At 29.1% G+C, this 13,622-nt stretch overlaps 1 protein-coding gene across 1 annotated transcript in view; it reads right to left on the bottom strand.

Annotated features, from left to right (window-relative positions):
- LOC129909046 (uncharacterized) overlaps positions 1–13,622 on the bottom strand; it is a 45,228-nt gene that overhangs the window by 1,709 nt on the left and 29,897 nt on the right. The window lies entirely within an intron of this gene.

Raw genomic sequence — 13,622 nt, 5'->3', positions numbered from 1 at the left:
GCTGACAAAGTTATAGTAGCTAGCTACTATTATTGTAATTTTAAAGAAGCAACTGGTTTCTCTAATTGGTTAGCCATTAAAAAATTTGTCAATCAATTTGTAGGTATCAATGAAAATTTAGCAGTTACTGTGGCGTATGTGGAACTTTTTTTTTTAATAGTACGATAAAATAGCTAAAACAAATTATTTATTGGTGTAAATTTACCATTTTTTCGACTTAATACGTTTTATAGATGTTAATAATTTTTTTTCTGAATGAGTTGCTCTTTTGTTACTAAAATTATACTTTTTTTTTCGATTTAATTTGCCCTTTTTATCACTATTATATGAGATTTTTTGACGGCACATTCGCTTGGAGTCGACTTATATTAAAATTATTAAAATTATGCAGGGTGGTAATTATTTTCATTACCAGGGTATTTAAGATATATTTATTTTATACCAAATAATGAGGTAATTTAATGCCAAATGTGTGCATTAAGTACTTTTTTTTTTCAAATACTTGGTTGATTTTTTAACAATTGAGCTTCAATGGTAGATCAATTAGAATAATATATATTTATTTTTTTTTAAAGTTATTTAGCATTAAAACACTTTTATCCATTAATTATACAAAAGAATTAACGAATAATCACTTTTATCAAAAAAAACCAAAACCTACTTCAATGGCTCGAAACTAGGTTTTATGGTTTTTACATACACTGAACCAAATCCTTACGTAATTCGTTGAGCCAACGAAAATTTAATTAATTTTCAGCCGATGAAAAATTTAATTGCCTCAATGAAATGGCTTTCATACGTTAATGAAGAACTTCATCAATCAACGAAAACTGTAGTATTTTAATGAAATTTTTCATAAAAATTTTTGATCGAGAGTTAATGAATTTTTACATCATTTTACGAAATTTTTCATCGATTAACGTAAAATTTAATTAACCACGGTGATATTTTTCGTTAGTCAATGTATTTTTTGATTAATTTATGAAAGAACTTTCGTTAGCTAACGAATTTTTTCGTAAATTTAATGAACATTTTTATTAAATTACGAAAAAATATTTGTTAGCTAACTAAACTTTTCGTTGTATCAATTGTATTTTTTTATTGGACTTGTTAAATTATTAATTTAATATAGTCCAAACCAAAAATTGGCGTTTCGACCCGGTGGAGCTCACTTAAGTCAACTGATGAGTCCGACTTATCGTGAGACACCTTGTCAATACGCAAATATTTTTTATATTCAGCTCAGCTTACATAGATTTTTAAACAAAAACCTAATGTGAACTATATAAAGCAAGATTCAATTTTTAATCATTAAAACAGAAATGCACCCAAGTCTAGGTTTTTTTTTTTGTAAGGCAACGATTTTTTTCGTTAACTGATGTATTTTTTCATAAGCCAATGTAATATTTCATTAGTATATGAAGAATTTTCATAAGCTTATGAAGATTTTCGTTAGTTAATGTTGAATTTCATAAGTTAATGAATTTTTTCGTTACTTAATTAAAACTTTAATAAAGTAAGGAAAAAATTCTTATTTTTATTTTTTAAAATGAGTATGAAATTTTTCGTTAATTGATGAATCTTTTCATTGAATTGGATTTTTTGGCACTAAAAAGGGAGAAAAAGTGTATGAAACGTTTTCATTAATTGATGAAGATTTTCATATTACGAAAAATTACATATTTTCGTTGAGCCAACGAAAGTTTCGCTGGGCCAACGAAAATGTAGTGTATGAAACGATTTTCGTAATTTTACGAAATTTATTATTTTCAGTGTAGATTCTATAGTAAGAAATCGGACCACACTGCACTGCACAAGCTTCCCAATACAAAAAGAATTATCAAAATTGGTTCTCTCAGTCCAAAGTTATTTTAGGTAAGAAACAAATAAAAAAAAAAAAAAAATACAGACAAATTGAATACCTCCTCCTTTTTGGGAAGTCGGTAAAAAATCAACAAAAATCATTTTAATTTTACTTTTGCATCTTATATGATATAAAAAAAAATAGTCAACTGAATGATTTTATATACAAAATACACCTTTAAGACACACTTGTTTTAGATTTGAGAGAAAAAAAAAAAATACAAATATTAACAAAAAGTGGCACCTTACAGCTGAGAATTACAAAGGTAAAATACAATTTAAGATGAAGTTTGAATGCAATTTTATTTTTCAATTTCAAGAAAAAGCTCCAGGATACAACTTACTTGCTGCAGAAATTCCTTGTATGCTCCCAGAAGCTTGACGTTTGATCACGTGCATAGAAGAACAAAAGACGCCGCACAGAAAATTTGTTTAGCAATTTTTTGTATGTGTGTCTCAAGTTTATAAAAAGTAGGTATAGCACGAAGACTTCAAATTAAGACAAGTCCTGTCTGAAATAATTACACTACTATGCGGCTAGGGTACCACAAGGGGGAGTTCCGTGTCCAATTTTATACTTTACGCTGATACGTGATACAGGATGAATGGATGATGTGGATTTTACGTAAATATATGTACTTCTGCTGAAGCTCAAGAAATTTGGGTTTTCAGAATAGATACTTTCTTGGATCAAATCGTATTTAGAAAACCGCACTCAGCATGTACGCTTCAAGAATTGTGTATCTAAAGTTATTAATGTTTTATCTGGAGTTCTTCAAGGAAGTCACATTGGACCGCTTCTATTTTTATTATTTATGAATGACATATGCAAGGTAATATTGTATTCAAAAATACTTATCTTCGCTGATGACTTCAAACTGTTCTATGGATTTTCGAACCCAAATGGATATTTGTTTTTACAACATGACATCGATAGTGTTTCTGAATGGTGTATTGTGAATGGAATGGAACTGAACAAAAAGAAATGTAAACTATAGACATACTCAAAAAGAAGAGAATAGTTAATATCTACTTATTTTATTGAATAAACTATAGTTGATCGTATTGATTTGTTTAACGACTTAGAAGTCTTGTTTGATGCCAAACTATCATTCAACCCTCATATTGATACTATTAGTAGTAAGGCAAGAAGTCGTCTAAGGGAATTATAGATTTTTAGTTTTCTTGAATCCATAAACTTAAACTGAAAACTTAAAGAAGCGTTTTCACCAAAAAAAAAGTTTCACTTTTATCCCATATAGCAAGTTAGTCTCTAATTGTATAGCTTTCCCATTTCATAAGGATCAATCATATCAAACAACAACTAAATTGATGGTAATACTTCAAAAACAAGTTTCAAATTATACAAAAGCAATATATCGTTTTACCTTTATGGTTTATAGAAACTTATCACGTATGTGGAAATTTTCAACAGAAACAATTCAATCGTCCATTAAATCTATTTCTTAACAATGCGGAAAACATTTAAAATTCTGAAACTCAAACAAATGCAACCATAAAAGTTGCTGTCTGAATTATTGAATAGACACTCCAATCCAATGTCACAAAGACCAACAGCAAAAAAATAAAAAAAAAAAAAATATGAAGCAAATCTCCATCACTTCCAGTGATAATCATATAAAGAACAAAAAACAAATTAAACAACAAAAAAAAAAAATCTTTAACAAAGCACCTGGATTCACGCCTTCTTAGCCAATTGACTATCTCCACTATGAAACCTATATAGAGCTATCTCTGTGGCAAAATCTAAATCTATATCATTGCAGTGCAATAATGAAGTCGACTCAATTAGTCATGAATTGCAATTCGTTTGTTAACTTCTCTTAAATGATCCGTGGATATGATGGTGTTTTGAGGGGATTAGTGCAGAGAGATGCAAGGGATTACAATTGTATGCGGCGGCGGCGGAGCACTATGAATGGTAACACTTTTATTAGCCATAAAGTTATTGCATATTAAGACGGGTTAACGTTTTTATGGTACTTTAATCGATTTACGATGTTAAGCACTCTCTTGCTCTAGTATTATAGTGCTTCGAGAATGAACAAGAACAAGTACTATGGCAAGTGATCATTAGAATCACCAAGATCTTCCGCGTTTAGAATTGATCGAGAAACTGGTAACGAGATGTTGTTTGGTGCTTTACGTATATTTGATTTATGGCCCAGTTTCAAGTAACGATAAGTTGTAAACATTACTTAACAACAGCTTGAAGTTTAATGGTTTGCTAGAATTGATATTGATGTTGAAGTGTTAGGTAATGGTGTTGTACGGATTGCCCTACAAGATTTCTACAGGTGTCTTGATGGTTAGAACAGTGTCGAAATTGTTATTCATATGAAAAATGCTTGGAGCAGCTTATAGATTAGCAATGTTATAAGTATAGAACTTTAATCCCTGCTGTTATGTGATTTATGAAATACTCTTAAGAAAATTAATTTGCAGTTTTTGCTAACATTTTGCAGATGTGATTTTGAAGGTTTTAAACGTTTTTGTATGTATAAATATAAATTCGATCCATTGAAGATTGTAGAATCTACGAGTTAGAAACAAATTTTTGACCACTTTAAATCCGTTTTTTATTTCATGGAAACCAGTACAACCAATTCACTTTCTTACTTTAGTTTAACTTCTTTCATCACAAATTGATCTAATTAAGTAGGTAAGTTAACTAACAAGCATATTTAGGTCATCAATAAAATCTCACGCAAACCCTAAATTCCCAAATAACAGACTACTTCGAATTTTTTGTATTCTGACGTCAATTTGAGATCATTTACTATTTCGTTTGTAATGTGTAAATCTTTCCTAAAAAAAGATCAATCTTTTTCAATTTTTAAACTTTCAAGCCTTTCTGTTTGTTACATAAGAAAAATACAAAAAATAAAAAAATAATTAATCAAAAATGCAATGCTGCACGGCGGAAATCTATATACCAACACCATAAATCTAAATGTCAATCAACCAATTTGACGGATCGATTTTGTATTTCAGTGCATCCAAATAAGTCACCATGACAGATGTCAAACAACTTGAATATACATAAATCTACTGCCGCAATGATGATGCGATGATCGTTTGTTATAAGTGAGTCTGGAGACACCAGTAATTTGTCTGTCACGCAGATAAGGTGTAATGTAACTCGAGCCTCTCCAAAGAAAGGTTTACTTTGATATTTTTTTCTTCAATTGGAATGATTTTGAAAGAAGTTTCATAGTAATGCTTGACTGGGTCGCACTTAATGGCTCTTGAATAAAGTTATAGTAGAGTAGGAGTAAAGAATATAAAAACTTTTCTTATTTACTACCTAGCTAAATCTATACAATGAGGGAAAAAATAAATTGAAGTTGAAACGTCGTTGATTCAAAGTTGAACTACTTTGATTTATGTGACTTTAAGATACGAAACCATCAAAAATTAACCTATTTTCCACGTTGATTTAAAAATGTTCATCTTCAACGCAAAATCATTCCGAATAATAGTTAAATCAATGTGGTTTTCATTGATTTCACGTTGTGTTATGGTGCTTTTCCCTCAGTGTACCGTTCCAAGAAATTTTAGCTTGAAGAAATAAATATTTCACACGGTCTTCTTCTTCTACAATGTAGACAAGATTATGTATGCAAAAGTAAAAACAAGAAATATTGAGATACTTAGTTATTTATTTTATAAAATTTACTACCGTGTCTTGTTAAATTCTTCAGCACAATTCTTTTATGGATACTAAACTAGTCCTTATGTAAAAGCACAAAACTAAAATATCAACATTTTCCCAAAATACCATCGATCATGAGTAAGATCGTGAGTTCCCAAAATCATTGCAGACAACTTTCTCCCAGTTTAAGAAATATTATATATATGTATTTACTCGTAGATACATAACCTTATACCTTACTCACGTAAATATTTACTTTATTTGGATTGATATGAACTCAGTCTGCTAAATAATGTGTATTTATTTTTTCTTTTCACCTGAACCAGACTATGAGAAAGTTAAAAAAATGAAGCAGCGGCAACTTTTGAGCGAAATTTTATATTAAAAACAAGTAAACTGGATCTTTTTTTAATGCCTTTTTATGGACCGGTCTTATTATGGTATATGTGCATTGTTGATCTTGACAGTAATTTGATTGTTCAGTGTTAAATAAATATTAAAGACGAAAGACTTGTTGAAGCACAACAAATTAAAAACAAAAACAAGGATTTGGGGGCAAAAAATTATTAATTTACTGTGTGAAAAAAAAAATGTCCATTATTTTTGAAAATATATTTTTATTTAGACATATTCTTTTTTATTTACGTCAATAGCAGATTATATGGTTAAGAAAAAACAAAAAGAAAAAAAAAAAAAAAACAAAACTCATTATCAGACTTTGTTGCAAAATTACAATTGCACATTATTTTCAGAATGAGTTTTAACGTCTTGCATGATTCTAGCTTTTTAAGACATTTCTTTTTCTTTTTTGACACTTAAAAAATTATAATTCTATAATTTTGATATAAATAAACATTAGTGTCAATTTTATGGTAAATTAAATCTGAACGATAAATAAAGGGAACTTATTCTTGGGGAATGCCTTCTATAAGAAAATAATAAATTTTTACTCATGAATATATTTTTAATTGCGATATATGTATGTAGGTAGCTACTGTAGCGAAGTTTACGATTCGTCAAAAAATCGAACTCGAGATAACAATTTTACATGACATTACGATGATGGAGAATGCCAAAAAAGTGGGTCCAGGAATTCTGTCTGTCTGTCTGTCTGTCTGTCTGTCTGTCTGTATAAACCTCGAGCTATGTACATGATAAACGAGTGAAGTGATTTTCTTAAAACTTTGTAGTTTTGGATGATTCCTTTTTTTTTATATAGCCAAAACTAACGGTACCTGCCATACAACGGAAATAGAAAAGTAATTTTTTTTCAAAAACGGCTCAAACTATTTTGATTAAAATAACAGAGCCAACTTTTGAAATAAAAATAGAATTTTTTGTACCGTACCTGCCATGGAACTGTTTTTTTGGTCTCTGAATATCTTGTACAAGATTAACCTGATATTATTATTAGATAATTAAAAAAAAAAACACATTTTTGGATTTTTAAAAAATATTAAAAATTTATTTTTTGAAAAATCAATTTTTTGAGAACGGGTAAGGCTACGGCCACGTCCTGAGCGGCTGAGCGTCAATCCTGAGCGACGAGGTGGCCACGTCCTGAGCGGCGATTATGAGCGGCAATTTCAAAAACCCTACAAGTGCAAAAAAAAAATTCGATGAGTATTTGGCTCGCACTCTAGAGTCCCAGCTTCGATTCCTAGAAGTGCCCATTTTTTTTTCATTTTATAATTCTAAATAAAATAAAGTTGGTATGTCATATTGTAGTAAATATAGATCAACACCTAAAACCAAAATTTCAAAAGAATCCAATGACCTGTTTTTGAAAATTTGATTAAAAAAAAAAATTTTTTTTCAAAAATCCATAAATGCATTTCTTCAAAATTTTATTTTTGATTTATGCTTAGACTATATACATAAATGCTTTTGTATAAAAAATGCTGATAAAATGTAATAAGTCGTTTGAGAGAAATTCAGAATTAAAAACGGTTCTATGACAGGTACCGTTAATAATGACTTTCGAAAAATTCTTTTTTTGTTAAAAGATATGTCTTGTCCAAAAACCCACACTTAATTTTTTTCATTTTAATAGTTAAAAGAGTTTTTGAGAAAATTATACTTTTCTAGGATTGGTGCATCACAGGAATGGTTAGATAAGGTTCTAAAAAATAAAAAAAATTAAAAAATTTTAACGAAAAAAAATTAATATTTTTTAATATTTTTCTTCAAAAGAAACCATAATTTTCACCATTTACTAAAATGTTCATGGTAATTTAGAATAAAATGTAGTTCGCCGCTCAGGATTTAAAAAAAAAAAAAATAGAACAGAGCTGAGCGGCTGAGCGACGTCGCTCAGACGCTCAGGATTGACGCTCAGCCGCTTAGGATTGCCGCTCAGCCGCTCAGGGTGTATGTGGCCACCCCCATACATTTTCATACGCTCAGCCGCTCGGGACGTGGCCGTACCCTAAGTGATAAATTTTGAAATTTCGTTTTTATGTGTAAATTAATTAATTCTTCAAAATGGCATAAAAACTTTTTTGGAAAATGTTAGAAAATTTTGAATATGTATAAGAAAGTGTTAAAAATGAACGGCTCTAACGATTTTCGATTTTTTTTTCTGAAAATTCTTTTATACAAGAAATCAAATAGCATACTTGTTTTTGAGTAAAAGATCATTAAAAATCATTATAAAAACAGATTTAATTTTTTTTTCACTACTTATGAAATTCCTTAAAAATATCAAATTTTCACTAATTTTGTTCAACAAACAGCTTTAACATTAGAGTAACTTTTACCATAAGAGAAAGTATGTGCGACCCCAGTCGTGCATTTTATTTCTTCTGTTTTGTATAGCATGATTATAGATTTGTGAGTTTTAAGTTTTTGAACTTATTTTTGTATTTAAATTATGTAATTTATTTAATTTATTTATCTGACTTAATTCAAGCGAAACAATATGTATATCTATCACAAGATTTTTTCTTTGAAAGCCACCATATTCGACTAAATGTCATATAACCTTTAACTTTCGGAGGAGAAAGACCTTATCAACGATACCTCATGTGTCAAATTGCTACAAGTATTTTAAAAGTTATGAATGAACATACATATGAACAAAAAGTACAAATAAAAAGAACTAGACTCGTTATATTGTTATTAGGTTTTTAGAAATGTTTGGTTCAAATGACCTTATGCAATTTTATGATTTTTGTTAAATAGTTAAAGATTGCTCCAAAAGGTAAGTTGCCTATAATAATGTTCTTCATCTAAGTTTACATCAATTAGATATAGGCCATACCTATGCGTGATCGATTCTTATTTTTTATTTTTATTGAAAATACATTACTACATGAATGGATGATATTCAAACTTATAGTAACATCATCACAAATCAATACGATTCAAAAAGAAGTATAATCCTTTCACAAGGTTAGATTTTTGAATTATTAGTTTTTTTTTGGTTTTGAAACACATCCAACTGAGAAACCTTGAAAGATTCAGTATCGGTATATTAAATTTTGTTCGTGACTTTTGTAATGAGTAATGAACCAAACTTATCTTGCAGGGGCTTACAGTTGTTGTTTAATGTCAGCATTCATATACATTTTTAATAAAACAATTTAAAAAAAAATCACTTTTTTAAAGCACACTGCAGACACAACCTCCGCAAAGTCACGTGTCTATTGCAGATGTAATTATTCTAAACAGAAATGTGATCTTCTCTTACTGCATTGCAATGTGTTGCAATGTTTTTTTTTTCAATCCTAACAATACCTGACATAAATGGATACATGAGTAGGTAGTATTATTTTTTTAGTTTACAGTGCAGTACAATCTTATTAAAGCTTTGCCATGTATCATCAGGGATTCATTCAACATTATATGGAGTCAAGGTCTAGTATGTGGTATTTATACGATGTTGTTAAATTATTATTTTTTTTTTGTTGAAAAAAATGTGTTTTGTGACTTTAATATTCGTGATAGATTTTAAATTCTTGAGACCTTAAAAAAAATACGTGTTGTGTACTGCATTTATTTTACATGAATCGATAATAAAATTATTTAAAAGTGATTTATCTGTGATGATTTTCTAGTCAGCCATGAATGAGCTTCAGCGTCGCACACTGGGGAAATTTGTATGGGAGTGCGGAAAAAACTCAATAAAAACTGAACCACTGAATCGATTTGGATGAAATTTTCAGGAATGACAGCTTAAGTCGTAAGAAATCATTATTATTCATTTGCACCCACTTCCACGCCCTTTTAAAAATATTGTAAGAGTAATAAAGGATCCAGATATTGTTCTTAGAAAATCTAAAAACTGCTATTTACAATTTACTTGTACCTAAAGCATTTTTTTATTTGTTTTACATTAAATGGAAACGAATAACTCATTATACTGTTGTCTAGGTCCACGTCCACGCAAAATGAAAAACCCGAATTATATTTAAAAAAATACTCAAAAAACCACTTCTATCACATTTAATACAATTTAAAATATATTGGCATCACACATTTTTCAAGAGTTTATTCTGTTAAGAGAGACATTACTCACTTAAATGACTCTGATTCTTCTTAGTAAAGGCATCTATTCTGTGATATTCCATGAGCTTTCTGCTTAGATCTTGGTATGAAATGCTAAAAACTGCCATTATTATAAAACATTTAAGCTACATACCTATGAATAACGAAAATTCATTTTTCTGAAGCAAGGTCAGCAAATCAAATGTAATTTTTATGAAGTAGGTTTATAAAAAAAAATCATGTGTGGAATTTACACGTGGTAGAAATGAAACCTTAAAAATCATTTTTCTTGGAAAAACAAAATGGAAAACATCTAACTTTTTTTCCCATCACCTTTAAATCCATTTTTACTTGCGATATAGGTACTATAGGTACGGTGACCATATTTCTGGAAGCCAAACCCGGGACGGATAAAAAATTCGTTGGATCGTTTTGAAAATATTGATTTAAAAAAAAAAATTAAAAATTTTTTGATATTAAGATTTCCTAAACGATTTTCTTGCAGCGTTTTTGTTGAAATCATTTAAGTCGTTTACGAAATCAGAAATCAAGAAAATGGTTTTTTAATATTGTCTGTTAATAACTTCTAAAAAAATATTTTTTTAGTCAAATTCGGGAGAGCTGTTTTTTAACATTTTTATTTAAATGGTTTTGAAATTGTAAGAACCTTAACACAATTTTTAACATGTCCTTAAAAGTTTTGAAACTTATCTGGGTTCTTTACTTTTCCATATGTTGTTCTTTATTCGAAAACATTTTTCCTGGTGTAGCAACCTGACAAACAGAAGCTGGAACTAAATAATTGACGAACATTTAAAAAAAAACTAAAGAATAGTTTAGAGGAAAAACGAAAATTTTCATACAAAACCAGCACAACGAAATCGTATACGAAAATTTTGCTTTTCGTTGCACAGTACCTACGCAGCTTAGGCAACGAAATTCTTACCTGTGCAAGAATATATGGAGAGTTTTTAATCGTTTTTTTACTTTGGAGACTTAAAAAAATTTTCGTTTTGCTTCAGCAGCGTACTAGAAAAATTTTAATTTCCAACCACTGTTTTCTTGTTTTCCGTACAAAGAATTTAAAATATTGAATACAAAAATCAGAGAATGTGCAAATACGGGACAATCACGGGACAAATTACAAAATACGGGACACTTATACGTCCCGGGTTTCTTAAATAAAAACCCGGGACAAGCTGTAGAAATACGGGACAGTCCCGGGTAAACCGGGACGGATGGTCACCGTAACTATAGGGCAAGTTTAGGATTCGTAAAAAAAATCGAACTCGAGATAACAATTTTACATGACATTACGATGATGGAGAATGCCAAAAAAGTGGGTCCGGCAATTCTGTCTGTCTGTCCGTCTGTCTGTCTGTCTGTCTGTCTGTCTGTCTGTCTGTCTGTCTGTCTGTCTGTCTGTCTGTCTGTATGTACCTCGAGCTACAGCCTAAACTATTCGAGTGATTTTGTTCAAACTTGGTAGTTAACAGTTTTGGGTGATTCCCTAGAGGACAAATTCGAATTTTTTTTTAGGACCAAAACTAACGGTACCTGCCATATAACGGAAATAGAAAAGTTAATTTTTTTCAAAAACGGCTCTAACGATTTTGATTAAAATTTTTGAGTGTAGTATTACACATAAGAGCCAACTTTCGAAATAAAAAAAATATTTTTTTTACCTTTATTAACGTTACCTGTCATAGAACGGTTTTTTTGATTTATAAATACCTCGTTCAAGACCACCCCGATTTCGACGAAAATTTTTATACAAAAGCGTTTAGGTAAAGGTGATATTAAAATTTTCGAAAAATTTCAAAAAACTTATTTTTGGATTTTTAAAAAATATTTCAAAATTTTTTTTTGAAAAATCAATTTTTTGAAAACGGGTTTATGAAAAATTTTGAAATTTCGTTTTTATGCGTAAATAAATTATTTCTTCAAAATGGCATACCAACTTTTTTTTTGAAAAATGTTAGAAAATTTTTATATATAAAAAATTATTTTTTTAAAAAACGGCTCTAACGATTTTCGAAAATTTTTTTCTAAAAATTCCTTTTTATACAAGAAGTAAACATGCATACTTGGTTTTTTTGTGAAAGGTCATTTAAAACGGTATTTAATTAGTTATAAAAACAGATTTTATTTTTTTTAATTTCTTGAAAATATCAAATTTTTAATTTTCTTAATTTTCTTGAATAAAAAGCTTTAACATTAGAGTAACTTTAAGCATAAGAGCAAGTACGTGCGACCCCAGTCGTGCATTTTATTTTAAATGCCAACTTATAATAAATTTTATATCATCTGAAATCTTATTATTGTATCTTTTATATGACGCTTCAATCATATTTTTACGATGCCTACAAAAAAAAAGTAAGAACCTTTAAAGCCAAAGCCAACCATGTCGAAATTCCAAACTGAGATTACGGTACTTCCTACACTGGTGGCTGGTCATCGACAACAGAATTCCACAGGTGTTTTGAGGTATTTTTCAAGTTTTTCCATTTTATGAGTTTGTAACTTGCAGAACACATACCGTTATGTGTGATATATATTAAACGAAAGGTAAAATTATTAGCATGCGTATTGAAGTTAAATCAAATTTTCTATATCTGTTAAAACAAAAAAGTTATAATCAATTGATTTTTCCTGTCGCTTTTTCGTTTCATCGTGTTTCAAATCACTACGATACTAAAGAAGTTTTTACTTCAAAAAGTGTTGCGAATTAATTTTACTTTCTCCATTTGTCTTTTCGGATAAGGATCTCTAGCTTGCAGCCAAAAAAATAAAAATCTGACAAAAAGGAGATTTTCTACTTTTCAATTTTCTCGAAAACTAGAAGACATAGAAACATATGGTTTTCAGTGTTTGGTAAGGAATCAATTAAGGCAGTTTTCTTTATCATTCAATTTTGTATTCAAATCCCCAGTCTTGACAAAAATAGTATTGGACGTGTTTTTTTAATTTTTTTTTTTCAAAATTTTGAAATTGAAATCGATTATTTCAAAAACAATTAACTTAAAGAACTTAATTTGAAAGCTCGAATTAAGCGTAATGTTCTGGCTTTTAAAAAAGATATCATTTATAACTGTAAGTGTTACCATTGATTTTTAATATTTTTTTTTGTTATTTGAAGTAATTTTTAAGAAAATCATTTTTGCGACCAAATGAAGTTTTCAATTGCCAGTAAAACACGCAGTGGCACCTGGTGGCACCTAAATTTAGCCTCTATCGAAAGGTAATTTCATAACGAAAATGTTTTTAATAGTCTCTAACTGTAGGCAAGTGTAGCTAAAATTATATGTACAAAAATATGAAAAAATCAAGCCATTTTTTTCTCTTTTCTTTAAATAATTATATAAAATAATTAACATCTTTAAAATTAATAATTTATTCGATTTACAATAGACAAATTATGGCATCTTTACGGTAAAATAAAAGTGTATGAGTCGGCTCAAGCAAAAAAAAATTACACAACTTTAATTTCAGGGTATTTTCACTTCGTTTTTTATACTTTCAACAACTTGTCTCTTTACAAAGCTCTAAAAAGTAAACTACAAGTCCGATTTTAGTAATTCTTTCTGATTTTGAT

This window comes from Episyrphus balteatus, chromosome 2 (genome assembly GCF_945859705.1).
Source record: "Episyrphus balteatus chromosome 2, idEpiBalt1.1, whole genome shotgun sequence".
In the NCBI taxonomy this organism is placed as follows: domain Eukaryota; kingdom Metazoa; phylum Arthropoda; class Insecta; order Diptera; family Syrphidae; genus Episyrphus; species Episyrphus balteatus.
This window is presented reverse-complemented; position numbering and strand designations above follow the sequence as displayed.